The sequence below is a fragment of the Rissa tridactyla genome, chromosome W (genome assembly GCF_028500815.1).
Source record: "Rissa tridactyla isolate bRisTri1 chromosome W, bRisTri1.patW.cur.20221130, whole genome shotgun sequence".
In the NCBI taxonomy this organism is placed as follows: Eukaryota; Metazoa; Chordata; class Aves; order Charadriiformes; family Laridae; genus Rissa; species Rissa tridactyla.
Genome location: NC_071496.1, coordinates 23183521 through 23198547, shown reverse-complemented (window position 1 = coordinate 23198547; position 15027 = coordinate 23183521). Strand labels below are relative to the sequence as shown.

The following is a 15027-nucleotide window of genomic DNA, read 5'->3' as shown; positions in this document are numbered from 1 at the left end:
TTCAATGCATCTTCTAACCTTCAATTTTTGAATCACCGTCATAATATCTTAATAGAAGTGAATGATGCAGAGACCATGGAGGTTATGCAATGATGACCTGCCTTCTGATGAGATCTTTTGATTAAAGTTTGTTGTAATGCTGAGGCATCTGTCCTGTTTTATGAGTTCCTCTTTCTCTGCAGTCTCCTCTCTATTTAGATGACTCTGTAGCAAGGAGTCAAGACCCAGGTAAAAAAGCAGCAGCTGAAATGATAGACAGAAGTAGGATTGTCAGTAGCTCAAGGACTCAAGAAGGAAAACACCGGCATGGAAAGTTATAAAATCCTAAAGAAAAAGAGCCATGGAGACTAATCATTCTAACTGGGGGCTAGCTGGGAATCATCAGTTTGACTCTGCATTAGTATCAATGGACTGTGACCACACCAATACTCAGCCTACAACTGATTAAATCCTAGTTATCTCCTGTGTGTGTTACCCAATAAATAATTACGTTAAAATTTTAAGTTATGTACATCCTGACTGCAGGGTTTCTACATATCTACTGAAAGATATCCAAACGAGTTAACCCAAAAGAATGGTTATAACATACTTTAGTAAGTAGAAGTTGGTCTGATGGACCAGCAACTTTTTTATAGGTAGTCTAACTCAAAGCAGTTCTGCACTGCTCAAACTTTGTTAACTAAGGTGATCAGTGAGCTGGAAAGTGGCAGGCAGCAAAGATAAAAAACATTTCCACAGCTTTTAAGGGACAAAAAGAACCTGACTGTTCTGTACTGCACAGGCCAGAGTTAATATAACAATGAGCAGACTTATTCTTCGGATATGGTGTATTTTGGTGAGTGACGTCCATAAAGATAGATATCTCCTCTTTGGCTCCAAATACATGTTACTATTCTCATGTCTTGAGTTTGGCAGGAAAAATCATTAGGTGTATCAGGTGATTCTTGTCAGAGGGAATAACCAAAAAAACCCAACAGCATAGAAGTCAAGGCAGAAGTCATCAACCTTTTTACTATATTAACAAACTAGGAATAATGGATGTGTACAAAGCCTGGTTTACCACAGATGTCATTATTTCACTGATACTTATTCAGTGACTACTCTGCAGAGAAAATCAGGACAACATCATAAATTAATTGCAATCTGAGCACATTATTATTTTTTGTTACATTAATACATTCATTAATTTAATCTGTATTGTTTTCCATTTGTAAAAATTGCTACCAGCCTTCAAAAGGGGGACTGTGCTGACTTTTTACCACATGCACAGAGACAGTGAAGCTGAATTCCTAAATGGGTAGGTATATTTAAAAAAATCAGTCACCTGTCCTAGGATCAATTGATGAGATTAATCTAAACACATTTAAAATGAAGGCTTCTATTCTTTTCTATTAACTGGCAAACTGGTAACAAAAGATGAGGAGAAGGCTGAGGTACTCAACAACCTTTTTGCCTCAGTCTTCACTGGCAACCTCTCTTCTCACATCTCTCGAGTGGATGGACTGCAAGGCAGGGACTGGGGGAGCAAAGTCCCTCCCACTGTAAGAGAAGATCAGGTTTGAGACCACCTGAGGAACCTGAACATACATAAGTCTATGGGACCTGACGAGATGCATCCCAGAGTCCTGAGGGAATTGGCTGATGTAGTTGCCAAGCCACTCTCCATGATACTTGAAAAGAGAAGGTTCTGGGGAGACCTTATTACAGTACTTAAAGGGTGCTTATAAGAAAGATGGGGACAGAGTTTTTAGCAGGGCCTGTAGTGATAGGACAAGGGGTAATGGTTTTAAACTAAAAGAGGGTAGATTCTGACTAGATAGATATAAGGAAGAAATTTTTTATGATAAGGGTGGTGAAAAAGTGGAACAGGTTGCCCAGAGAGGTTGTAGATGCTGTATCCCTGGAAACATTCAAGGTCAGGTTGGACAGGGCTCTGCGATGGACTCAGGGACACCTTATCTAGCCACTTGAGAATCTTGGCCTGTTGTTGAAGAAGATCAAAGCACAGTGGGAAAACTATGCCTGTTTGAACCCTTTAAATAGCAGCGAGAACAGGGAGTCTGTGCGCACAAGCTGCAAGCTAACAAGGACTCTCGTGCTGCCAAGGACTCTTGCTAACAAGAACTCTCTCTCGCGCCGCGGTGCCTGCGTCCCCTGCTTGCGTGCCTCTGCCCGGGTGTTGCTTCGGAGATTCCCCGGTCTGTGAGGTATCGAGATTAAATTTGTTCTTTGCTTTCCATCCATGGTTTGTGGTTGTTCCTGCGTCCTGCCTGCATCGGCTCACACAGCAAGCATACAAATCTGAAGTCAGACATTAAATAGTTCAGCTAGACGTAACAGGATAATGACATCTTACAGCAAGCTATTTTTGTTTATCTCCCTATTCCCCACAGCCATTCTTGATTAATAACAGCAGGAAAACAGAACTGTAATAAAGCATTCACTTACTACCCACAAAGAAATCTGCAGGATCATAGCATTGCTCTTCATTGCAAGACTCTTGACAGTAGACAGTGATATGAGGCATTTCTTGATGTGCCACATTTTTCACAGTGAGAAGTCCAACTTGACTGTTTGTGCGATTGAAATAATGAACAGCTGGAACTAAAAATAATTCCTTAATGATTTGACCTTTCCATCCAATGCAACAGTGATGTCAAAGCCTTCCTCTACAATTTTTTCATCTGGAAAGATTTGTGGTCCACTATTATTTAAAGTGTCCAGCCCTGCAAATTAATGCATAATAAACCATTTCAAAATCTGCTCATAGCGGCAGCCTTCAACAAGAATACATAACTGAGCATTTACATGAGAATCTGCTAATGTTATATTATCCATTCATGCACTTTTATTTAGTATTCTTCCCCATACAGAGATCACTTTGACATATAATCATACCTATATTTCTGTTAAATCCATCCACCTATAGTGTAGTCCAACAAACTACCTAAGAGACTGTGCTGGTTTTAGCTAGGATAGACTTAAGTTTCTTCATAGCAGCTAGTATGGGGCTATGTTATAGATCTGTGCTGAAAATAGTGTTGATAATACAGGGATGTTTTAGTTATTGCTGAGCAGAGCTTACACAGAGTCGAGGCCTTTTCTGCTTCTCACACCGCCCTACCAATGAGTAGGCTGGGAGTGCACAAGAAGTTGGGAGGGGACACAGCCGGGACTGCTGACCCCAACTGACCAAAGGGATATTCCATACCATATGACATCATGCTCAGTATATAAAGCTGGGGGAAGAAAGAGGAGGGGGGGGACGTTCAGAATTATGGCATTTTGTCTTCCCAAGTAATCATTATGCATGATGGAGCCCTGCTTCCTTGGAGATGGCTGAACACCTGCCTGCTGATGGGACGTAGTGAACGAATTCCTTGTTTTGCTTTCCTTGCATGTGTGGCTTTTGCTTTACCTATTAAACTGTCTTTATCTCAACCTAAGAGTTTTCTCACTTTTACCCTTCTGATTCTCTCCCCCATCCCACCGGGGGTGAGTGAGTGAGCGGCTGTGTCGTGCTTAGTTGCTGGCTGGGGTTAAACCACAACAGAGACTAAATACATCTCACTGCCTCTCAGGGGAAACAAAGAGTGTGCATTCAAGAAGCACCTTTACAGGTGAACACTGCCTCCTGCACCTATGAACAGGCTGATGCTTACAGCCAAAATGCCTGCTCTTGAGGATTTTGAGTGGGGGCTAGAAAAACTTCATGTTCTGAAGCTCATGCAGATCTCAGCTAAAAGGAGTCAACATTGAATGAATCAGATCAGTAAGGGGATACTCAGCTTGAGAGAGACTCCTATGGCTTTCAATGTTGGGACTCCTTGCTGGATGCAAAAATTAGTAGGATTTAAGTGACTCACAGGTTGGAGATAAAAATCTACTCTCAAGAATCTGATCCAATAGCTGATGAAGTCTAGAGTCACTACCTTTCAGAGAGCTCTAAATCAGGTCTGTAATACAAAATCAGTTTGAGACAAAGATATAGTGTTTCTGATCCCTATCCAATTTCAATTAAAAAAAAAGCAACCTCCAAGACTGAGAGTCTTGCATCCTATCTCCCATTATATAAAGTTAGGGAGATGGACAATTTACATGCCACAATCCAAGTATACGAACCTGTGATGTTTCTAGTATCCATGATTTCTCCCATAACTAAAAGCCCTTGCTGCTCCAAACAAGAATAGTGTTTCTTTACAAAAACCACTGTAATATTTTTTTTCTAAAGTAGTTACATATTTCATTTAAACCAAATTCTCTGGAAACCAAACTGTTCTAGTAAGATTTTATAATCTGAAAAAGCTGTTCTTTGTGATATCATTTGATTACATTATTGGTCTGCTCCCTGTTTACTGTCATATAATTCACAGAAGTTCATTTCAAATGACATAAGGAGCTGACTTGCTCCTCTCTCTCTGATTCTTTAATACTAATGAAAGCTATGATCCCAAGACAAAAGCAACACGTGCATCAGATGATGTAGCCATAGCTATGCACTTCCTCTCCTCTCCCCCAGTCTGGGCCAGGGCTGCATCTGACCTGATGACAGGCTATGCTAGAGCCAAGGCTGCTGACTTGTGCAAGAGCTTGTGTGAAGAAAGGAGGCCAAATTCTACTCAAATCCAAATTCCCATACCACTTGATATACTGCACTGTTTTAATGTGTGAGCAAGAAAAGCTAAATCTTTTAGTCTACTAGCTTAGGAAGATAGTCTGCAAATTAAAACAATGGTTGAAGCATTGCTATTATTGCCAGCAAAAAAGAGTTGGTTAGCGCTTAGAGATTAAAGAGTTCAAAATGGATTATTGATTTGATGCTGTCTCTTCTGAATTGGACTACCATTGGTCACCAGCAAATTAAAATCTAGCTTTGTACTAGAAAAAATAAAACCAACATCACAAAGTCTTGTTTTGCTTATGCAGCACAGTCTCCCACAGACTCCACTGACTCCAGATTTGTGATGCTTCTGCTTTGCTCCTGATTCTCAGAGTGTGACATCTATGACACTCTTAAGACAGGACCATAGTTACTAACTGGGCTAAGTTGCAGAGGTCACATGTCCTTGCAGTCCTGCTGGATGCCCTTCAGGGTAACCAAGATGACCTCTCTTCCCCAGTGTGGTGGAATTATAGTTACTTCCTCCCAATCAGCTTCACTCAATAGTATTTACAAAAGGTGAAACAAATTCCTGGCACTGATCGTGTATCATTGCCCAGAGCCTATGCCCATGGGTATAGTTGGGCTTAGTCTGACAGCTTCGAGGGGTGCTGTCAGGCATTGTACACCCCAATATTCAGATTGGCATAATGGGTCGGACAATATGGGTTGTGTTTATGTCTATTGCCACACAAACAAATCCTACAGATTGGCGAGACAAGATGGTCACTAATACCATCAAGGACCACAAGAATCTGGTGGAAGGATGAGTGAATTCGAGAGGGTTGAAGTTTAACTTGAAGAATGGTTGTTTAAAGCGATACCATCCTTCTGCCTGGAATGATAAACTAGACATGTTGCTAGAAGTGTATGAGGTACCCGCTTCTCCAAGTCTCACGGGTAGTACCATCAGCTCCCACCCAGGAGAGGCTGAGAGTGAAAAGGAGGGAGAAGCCTCAACCCCAGGAGCCATGGCTCAACTTTCTCCATTGTCATCACTGCCTATCCTGGGTTCCAGTGTTGGCCTGCCAACCGAGGGCACACGGGTGGTGAAGGTCCTGGACAAAAATCTACCACGTCTGTGTTGTGGGAACCAGATAAGAAAGATGTTGGGTCTGATTAAACATCTGAAGAGAGCTCATGGAAAGAAAAAGATCTTGTTTCAGTGTGCCCGATGTGGGAGAATGAACGTGAAACATCATAGTATTGCCTTCTACGTTCCAAAGTGTAAGGGGGCTATGGAACTTCCCCAGTGGAGGGCTGGGCCTGTGGGGAATGTGAGAGAGTATTTGAAACAAAAATCGGCCCAGGTCAACATAAACGCTTGGCTCACCCAGTTACCAGGAAACTTGAGCAGATTACTGCCTCCTGCCCCAAGGCAGGTACTGTGAGAGGGATACACCAGCAGTGCTGGTTGGAGGAGGAGGTGGAATTGTTGCAGAAGTTGGACAAACAGTATGAGGGGCGTAAGAACATCAAAAAGCTGATTGTGGAACATATTCTGTCTAAAATAGCTAAACAGATAAGTGATAAGAGAAGAGGACTTCATAATAGAAGTCCTGTAAAGAGAAAGGAAAAAGATCAAGAATGGAGATGACATCTAGTAAAAGAAGGGGAACATCTTGTGGACACTGGCTTGCATGCAGGAGGAGGACTGAGGTCCCATTATTGAAGAGTGATTTCTGATTGGTTGACATCTGAAAAACTGCCCATTCTTCAGGGAACTGAAGTCAAGGACTACTATTCATGCCTGTTTAAGAAGTCCACCAAGCTGAAAGCAAGCCAAGGTCGGAAGCTCCAAGTGGCCCGAAGGGCTTGTCCTTCCAAACCAAGTAGATCCAACCGAGTGGATGAAGAAGAGGGCTGTGAAGTGGAGGGCAATTCCTACAATTCCAGTGATGTTTTACCTGGATAGAGGGAAACTTGCTGGTATTATCCTGGATGATGTGGAATTCCCAAGGTGTGGTATCCCACTGGACAAGGTGCACAAAGTGGTCAGTTCTAGATGGGAATCACCGAGAACATTCAAGGGCCTGGGTGCTTTCAGAACTATTGGCCAGGCAGACAACTTGGCATTCGAAGTCATGATCACAGCAAAAGAAATCTCTAAAAACATCAAAGAGATGAGTAAGAACACAGCACCAGGACCAGATGGGCTAAGTTTGAGAGATCTTATTAAGATAGATCCTCATTACACACAGTTAATGGAACTTTTCAATCTATGGTTAGTATCTGGAATTATACCAGACATGGTGAGACAATGTTGGACTGTGTTAATATCAAAATCTGCTTTACCAGAGCACCAGAATGACATCAATAATTGGCGACCAATTAAAATCGGATCAACCACTTTAAGATTGTTCTCAAGGATTTCAGCAGCAAGATTGACAAAGGCGTGTCCTATTAACCAGCGCCAAAGGGGGTTTATAAGGACATCAGGATGTTCCGAAAATTTGAAATTATTACAGCTCCTAATTTGAAATGCAAAGAGGGAACATTGATCCCTGGGGGTAGTCTTTGTGGATTTAGCAAAAGCTTTTGATACCATGAGCCAGTCTCACATCATTATGGCTCTTAAACAGAAGGGCATGGACAATCATATTATCGCCCTAATTACAGATTTGTATCATAACATCAGTACTCATATTGACCTGAAAAATGAACAGTTGGATCCCATTGGGATTCAGACTGATGTAAAATAGGGTGATCCTTTGTCTCTGATTTTATTTAACTTATCTGTGGACCCCCCTGCTGTATAAGTTGGAGGAAGAAGGGAGTGGATTCCAACACTGTTTGAAAAGTATAACAACTATGGCTTTTGCAGATGACTTGGTACTGTTGAGTAAATCATGGGAAGGAACATAGAAGTTTTGAAGGTTTTTTGTGAACTAACTGGCCTCAAGATACAAGGGGAAAAGTGCTGTGGCTTTTACAGCCCCCTCAATATGATTGAATCTGGTAGTTCTAAAGAGTACCTGGGTCTACATATCGACCCATGGACTGGAATATCAAAACCAGAACTGCTAGAGAAAGTTGATGGATGGTTACAACGAATTGGGAAGGCTGCATTGAAGCCATTTCAGAAGGTTGACATCTTGAAAGGATACACCATTCCGCGATTGATCCACTTATCAGATCAAACCGACATAAAAGCCTTGAAGCCCTTGATTTGGCAATATGAACTGCTGTCAAGGAATGGCTACATTTACCACCAAGTATTTGTGATGCCATTCTGTATTCCAGCACTCGGGATGGAGGTCTGGGTATCACCAGACTTGTGGGCTTGATCCCCAGTGTACAGGCCTGAAGACTACACAGAATTGCGCAGTCTTCAGACGAAACAATAAGAGTTGTTGTTAAACAGAAGGGTATTGAGAAAGAATTTGAAAGATTGTGGATAGTAGCTGGAGGTGAAAAGGATAAAATGCCATCTATTTGGGATCTGAAAACAGTCATGGTGATATCCAAGGAATTGGATGGTGAGAAACTGGTCTCAGAATGGGAAATTCCTGCTCCAAAAACCATCTTTCCAAGATCCTGTAACTGGCGTAAATGAGAGTTTGTTAATTGGACCAAGCTGCTGTCCCAGGGCCATGGAATTGCCAACTTTGAAAGGGATAAAATCAGTAACAGCTGGATCATAAATTATAGGGGCATTCCCCAGAGGAAGCTCGTCATGGCTTTACAACTACAAGCTAATGTTTATCACACTAGAAAATTCCTGGCGAGAGGAAGACAAGAGACTCAGATCAAATCTTGTCAGCGTTTTCAGGCTGAAAATGAGACTTGTTCACATATTATTGGATACTGTCCAGCAGCACAAGATGCCAGGAATAAAAGACACAATCAATTATGTGAACTGTTGGCGGACGAAGCCAGAAAGACAGACTGGGTAGTATTCCAGAAGCCACTGCTGAAGGATCAACAAAATTAATTATACAAACCGGACCTCGTATTTCTCAAAGGAGACCAGGCTTTTGTAATAGATATTAGTCAGGTATGAAAATAAATTGACATCTCTGGCTGATGCAGTGGCTGAGAAAGTACAGAAATATCAACATCTTAAAGATCAAGTCCGGGAACTGACTAATGCCACCTCTATTAAATTTATGGGATTTCCTTTGGGAGCATGTGGTAAATGGTATGCAGGCAATTATGAGTTATTAAAAGAATTAAGGCTCCCTGGCTCCTGGCAAGAGAAAGTTATTTGCTGTTTATCAAATTGAGCATTGTTAGCTCAGTAGATATTGTACACATATTTGCTAGTAAGGGGCTGTGTTAAGAACTCAGTTTTGAATTAATGACCTGCAATTATAAACTGATTGCATGTTAATAAATTGCAATGACTTGATCATGACTGTTAATAAACTGATTTGTGGGGGTAAAAGGTAGAATGAATTGGGATCTCATAGTGATTACGTAGCCGTAGATGTCATCTACCTTGACCTTAGCAAGGCTTTTGACACTGTCCCCCATAACATCCTCATTAGGAAGCTGAGGAAGTATGGGCTAGACGAGGTGACAGTGAGGTGGATCGAGAGCTGGCTGAGTGACAGAACTCAGAGGGTTGTGATCAGCGGCACAGAGTCCAGTTGGAGGCCTGTAACGAGTGGTGTCCCTCAGGGGTCAATACTTGGACCAATTTTGTTCAATATATTCATTAATGACCTAGATGAGGGGACAGAGTGTATCCTCAGCAAGTTTGCTGATGATACCAAGCTGGGAGGGGTGGCCGACACTCCAGAGGGCCGTGCTGCCATCCAGCGTGACCTGGACAGGCTGGAGAGCTGGGCAGAGAAGAACCTAATGAGGTTCAACAAAAGCAAGTGTAGGGTCCTGCACCTGGGAAGGAAGAATGCCAAACACCAGTATAGGTTAGGGGCAGACATGCTGGGAAGCAGCTCTGAGGAGAAGGACCTGGGGGTCCTGGTAGACAGCAAATTATCCATGAGCCAGCAGTGTGCCCTTGTCGCCAAGAAGGCCAATGGCATCCTGGGCTGCATAGGGAAGACTGTGGCCAGTAGGTCGAGGGAGGTCATTCTTCCCCTCTACTCTGCACTGGTGAGGCCACAACTGGAGTACTGTGTCCAGTTTTGGGCTCCCCAGTTCAAGAGGGACAGGGAACTACTGGAGCGAGTCCAGCGAAGGGCAACCAAGATGATTATGGGACTGGAGCACCTCCCTTATGAGGAAAGGCTGAAAGAGCTGGGACTCTTTAGCCTGGAGAAGAGAAGGTTGAGGGGGGACCTGATTAATGTTTACAAGTACCTAAAGGGTGGGTTTAAGGAGGACGGAGCCAGGCTCTTTTCAATGGTTCCCAGTGACAGGACGAGGGGCAATGGGCACAAGCTAGAACATAGGAAGTTCCGTTCAAATACACGGAAAAACTTCTTTACGGTGAGGGTGACAGAGCACTGGAACAGGCTGCCCAGGGAGGTTGTGGAGTCCCCTTCTCTGGAGATTTTCAAGACCCGCCTGGATGCAGCCCTGAGGGATGTGCTTTAGGCAACCCTGCTCTAGCAGGGGAGTTGGACTAGATGATCTCTAGAGGTCCCTTCCAACTCTGAAGATTCCGTGATTCCGTGATTCCGTGATTCCGTGATTACATATATCATGACACATCACTTGATGATACTAGCTACTGGCTATGACTAGGTGGATGGGCCATATTCATCTAACACAGAAAAGGAACATATATTTTATATATGCGTTCAATAAATAAGTCCGAATCCCATATCCAATGAAGAGGCTTTCCTGATTTATTCAAGTGTGACGTTATGAAACTCCTACAAACAAAGGCCAGTAAGGCAAAGTATTGAAAACACAGCAATGTGTAGATACATGTGATCTCACACTAAGTAACTAGTAAGCTAAGCAACTGCTTACAAATCTGCACTAGCAGTGGTGGAGTGACTGAGGTGCTGGCAACATAATTGTGAGTCAGGCCCTGTTTCTCAAGAAATGGATTCACTCTCAGAAACTTATATGTGCCTGCTATTATATCAGTCTGCACACATGCTGCTGCCTGCAGGTGCACCTTGTCTGATGCTCTGGGTTAAATATCTCCTCTGTGTTTGGATTAGCTGCGCTGCATCTGCTCTGACCAGTAAGGAATTATGCAGATATTATCTCAATCTAGTTCTGAGGTGCATCTGAGGACAGCACTACCATTAGTGACAGGAAGAGTAGGAAAAATAGCTGCTGATTTCCCAAAAATGCTTGGCCACTGTAATGCGCACATGCAAGAAACATGAAAAAATACATCTGAAAGTATTAGAGCTCCATGAAAGCAACAGAAAAAGGATAGCCTAAAATATAAAATGGAGTTCAAAAATCATGAGAGCAAAATGCTCCGTAATTTGGTAAACATTTTTATATCAAATTACATAAATGCAGACAAACAGCAAAAAATATAAAATGTTCTGCTGTTCTTTAAGAGAGGATATCTTACAAATTTCTCTCAGCATGTACCTACTAATGCCACTTGGGCACTCAGTGGGCTGTATTAATACATGGCACTGCAGCTCAAACTAACCAGGGCACCATGTAGTCACACAGACAGATGAAAAGGTACTCCAAATGTGAATCTCCCCCGGCATGAGTGCCCATAAGAAGCAGGAAAAAAAATGGCTCAAAAATTATATTAATCACCTGTGATGTAAAATGAATACATTTTACAACAGAACATATATTTCAGTACTACTTAAAGCAACCATACCAGATTCTCAGCATGTAGATCTGTGCTGCTCCAATGAGCTGTACCAGAGCCCTGACTCACGCTGACAACTAAACTGCTCTCCAGTACTGCTTTCCATCAGCAACACCTGCACTTTCATAATACCACCACTCTGAGGAAAACTCTGCAATCAGTTTACAATTTAATTTCTCAGTTATAGCACTGAGGAATGTAGTCATTGCTTTGGAAGTTATATAGACTGTACATGCTTTGGTATGAGCAGACTCACAGAGTTTCTTTATTGGTACACATTCTGCAGAAAAAAAACACAGAAGCAAACACATTCCTGCATGGCAGTGACATCCAAAATATCCTGTTTATTTACCTTGTCTTGTTTATTATGAGTAACAGTACAGACTACATTCTTGGATTTGAAAAAAAAATAAATAATAAAATCTTTCTTTCTTCTAGCAAGTTAACAAGAGTTTGTTGGAAGGATACTCCAAAAACCGATTTTAATTGTTTGGAGCTATATGTCCTCAGTTTCAGACTTAGATCTACTCATGGGGTGTTAAAAAACCCAGCCCATGTATAAAAGTGGTCAAAATCTTCTGAACTGCATAGAGTTCATCTGCAGTGATGCAGCAAACTCCGAGAAAAAATACTACGAAATTGGCTGATCAGCAGTAAGTTGTGACTCTTAACAGTGATCATCTTATATTATTGACCCCTGGTTTCAGAAAAATAAGCCCTTCTCTGCTTTATGTTCTTTCTCACAAATAGCAGCTTTAAATGAGTTAGAACAATTTTCCAGTTTTACTAAGTTTTAACATATTCTTCCATAGTTCAATCAGCAGATGACTCATAATAAGCTATAATATACCTATGCATTTAGTTCCCAAAAGATTTTTGTCAGATCCAAAGGAGAGGAAATTTTCTTGGAAGACAAAAGTTCTCACACTGAAGCCATGGACTGGGGAAAAAAATCAGGAGCAGGTCTAAGCCTACGATTTGGGTGGCTCCTCGTCATCCTGCTGCTCAGCAGTGCTACTACGGTCTCTGGTTTGGTAAGACTCTCTTAAGTAACTTTTGGGACATTTGGGAACTGCTTAGCAAGGCTTCGCAATAAAGCTGAGTTAACTCTTTTTCTTTGTGTGAATTCTGGTTTGTATGTTGGAATCTTTAAAAAAGAACCCGTTACATAATTGGCGACGAGGGTGGGATTCCAATAATACAAACCAGTTACATACTTTTAACTTCAAATGTAAAGTATTTTAACTAAGTAGGACTGAAAACTATATTCCTCGATGTACATTTACATTATAATGGATAGAATGGAAGAAAAAATGGAATTATAGAATGTCATACAATACGGGTTAAAGAGCTGCATTTTAAACTGTATATGATGATTGGTTTATGCTAACAGGTAAAATACTGACATCTTAAGCTTCGAATACTACTTGTATTGTCAAACAAGTCATTATTTAACATCATTTTTGTGAGATAATTATGTTTCTTTAGCTGTGGTAATATGGAAATAGCTAACTGGATGACAGCAAATAACTATGCAATGTTAAAAAAAATGAAAATCCTAAAGCTAACATTTCCCACTTTAAAAAGAAATACAGTAGGAAGGGCCACAGGTCCAGAAAACAAAGTCACACTATGCTTTAAACAGAAATCACACAGCTTGTGTTGCAAAAATATTACAGTAGAGATATGGACGGTGCTTGCTCAGTGGAGTGCACAGCCGCGCCAAGATGGCGCTGTCCCCAAACCAGTGAATAGTGGATGGGGCTTGGTCAGTAGAGAGCATAGCTGCCCCAAGATTGCGCCGTCCCTGTATGGGAGGGGTTGGAACCGCCCATGGTCGGAGCATTGTCTCCCCGAGGTAGAAGTGGTGTTTTGTATGTCTGCTGTGTAAGTGTGTGTGGGCGCCAGCTTATACCTGCTGATCAGCATGTGTGCTACTGTTTGCTTTTTGTTGTGTGCAGTGTCGTTAGGTGACTCCACTTGAGCAGGTGTTCTGCCCGGTGTGGTACTGTTCTCGTACGCGACTAGGGCTGACACTCCATCAAGCGAAGAGTTTGTATATACACAATGTTTAGATGTAAGGACAAGGAGGAGGCGAGCGCGTCCCAGGTAGATAGACCAGGGTGGACCGTGGAGCCATGGTGTACCTTGTGGGATAAGTGGGAAACGTGCACTCGTGTGGGGCCAGAACCCTGGGGGGCCGTAGAACCGATGGAAGTCCTGAAATATTGGGGGGGTTTTCACCATCCGACATGCTTACGCTCTCGGGAACAGCTCGCCCATGCAGGGCATATGGCTGGTTGTTTGTTGTTTGCCTATCAGGTTGATCGGGAAAAGGAGTTGAGCCAAAATTTATAGGATGCTCTGCAGGAAAATGAGAAACTTAAGGGTGAGCTCTTGTTGCAAAGGCAGACTTTTATGTCAGCTGCAAGTGATAAGGAAAAATGTCAGGAACAATTAAAAGGGAAATGTGCCGCGTTAGCACAAAAGTATGCTGTACGCGCTATGAGAAAGCGGCAGAAAAAGAGAAATAGGACACCTGATTCAATGCAGTATTGTAGAGATATGTTTGGGTTTTTTTTTCCTTTTTCCATCTATATATGTTTATTGCATGCCTTGGTAAATTACTCTGTGTTATACCCCGTGAAACTAAATGAACCCCAGCAGAAGCGGTCTCTTGAACGAGGAGGTGGAATATGGGAAAGCAACAGAAGATCATCGAGGAGGACTGTAAATATGCTCAAGGGACTCGCACCTGGGTGCTGGAAAACACATATATCACATTAATTGTTATTTAGTCTCAGGTGCTTGCAAGGAAAACACTTACACTTAGATGACATAAGTCTGTGATGGGCTCAGGGACACCTTATCTAGCCGCTTGAGAATCCTGGCCTGTTGTGGAAGAAGATCAAAGCACAGTGGGAAAATTATGCCTGTTTGAACCCTTTAAATACCAGCAAGAATAGGGAGTCCGCACATGCTCTTGCTAACAAGGACTCTCTCTCTTGCGCCGCGGTGCCCATTGAGCACAGGGCCATGGGCCTATATTTACTTTTGGGTAATTCCCCCACTTTGCATTACCAGCCCCCCTATATCAAAGATGTTTACAGGTGCACACATCTGGTATCAAGCCCCAGGAGAAGTGGGGCCCATTGCAGCTGCAGTAGTGGCAGACGATGACACATAGGCAGTTATGATAGCAGTACCAGGAGAAGCACAGTGGCTACATGTGCCTGCTCAGCAATTACGGCGCAGAGATTAGAAGGCTGGGGGGGGGGACACACGACACAACTCTAACCATTTCTACTGTTTATACCCTTGAATAGGTATCTGCAAACACACTACCCCCGTGATCAAAACATCTGGGTAACTCTGGCTAATGTGACGGAACAAGATACGCTGTGTCTTAGCACAGCCACACTCCAAAATCCGTTCACGACGTGCCTAGTGGGAGTGCCACTAACTAGTGAATTCAACACAACGATCAAGGGCACCGTCGTCAGCCCCAGCCTCCAGTTGGATGCAAGCATGATCAACCAACACCGCAGTCTCCTGGTGGGTCAATGCCACCACCCCATGGTACCAGAATAACACACGATGGTGTAATACTACTAGTCCGAATATCACGAAGAGTTACTCGACAGATATGACTCCCTCA

General features: G+C 42.6%; 1 pseudogene; it reads right to left on the bottom strand.

Moving 5' to 3' along the window:
- Nucleotides 1–5633, bottom strand: part of LOC128901908 (oncostatin-M-specific receptor subunit beta-like) — a 38853-nt pseudogene extending 33220 nt beyond the window's left edge.
- Between the last annotated feature and the right edge of the window lie 9394 nt (nt 5634–15027).